This window comes from Macrobrachium rosenbergii, chromosome 13 (genome assembly GCF_040412425.1).
Source record: "Macrobrachium rosenbergii isolate ZJJX-2024 chromosome 13, ASM4041242v1, whole genome shotgun sequence".
NCBI lineage: Eukaryota > Metazoa > Arthropoda > Malacostraca > Decapoda > Palaemonidae > Macrobrachium > Macrobrachium rosenbergii.
The window spans coordinates 64811241-64812005 of record NC_089753.1 but is presented as its reverse complement, the minus strand read 5'-3'; the positions used below and the strand labels follow the sequence as shown (position 1 = coordinate 64812005).

Below are 765 nucleotides of genomic sequence, written 5' to 3'. Positions count from 1 at the left end.
AACTTACCAGGCCATACCACCAGTCAAACCGAAATGTGATAACAGATAATTGGTTCACATCGGTACCACTAGTCACTGACCTTCTGGAAAACTGTGGTATGGCACTGTTTAGAACATTGAAGGCTAACAAAAAAGAGTTGCCAGATAAGATGAGGACCAAAGATGATCATGAACCTGGGTCAAGTGCATTTTTCTTTACAAAAGACATGACCCTGGTTTCTTACGTGCCTCCGGTAGGAAATAAGGGTAATAAGAAGCTGGTCCTTTTGCTATCTGCTATACATACCCAACCTAATCTAGGAGAGATAGGAAAGCCTGAAATCATTGAATTTTATAATAAGACCAAAGGTGGGGTGGATGCGTTTGATGAGATGTGTGCATTGCACTCTTGCAACAGAAAAACTAAGGGATGGCCCCTTTGTGTCCTCTACTGACTGATAAATGCTGCTGTTATCAATGCCAAGATAGTGCACACTGCAAATCTGCAAAGAACAGGATGCACCAAATTCCAAAATTCCATCGCTTCATGCTACACCTTACACGAGAATTAATAAGGCCACGGGCAGAGAAGAGGTTGCCATCTGCAACTCTCCCAAGGCCCCTAAGAGTATTGATGTCTACCGTCTGTGACCTCCCACGGTGGCCAGTACACAATACCCAGTAGGCCAAGTACTTGCACAATGTAGGCACCCTCAGGTGCACTGTGCAGAGGGCCCCATCTCTTCGGACGGGAAGACAAGCATCTGGTGCATGAAGTGTCAGAGA

The 765-nt window shown here is 45.4% G+C and overlaps 1 pseudogene; it reads left to right on the top strand.

The window, feature by feature from the left end:
• The window catches only part of LOC136844838 (piggyBac transposable element-derived protein 4-like), a 1734-nt pseudogene extending 1183 nt beyond the window's left edge, over positions 1 to 551 (top strand).
• The last annotated feature ends 214 nt before the right edge of the window (positions 552 to 765 follow it).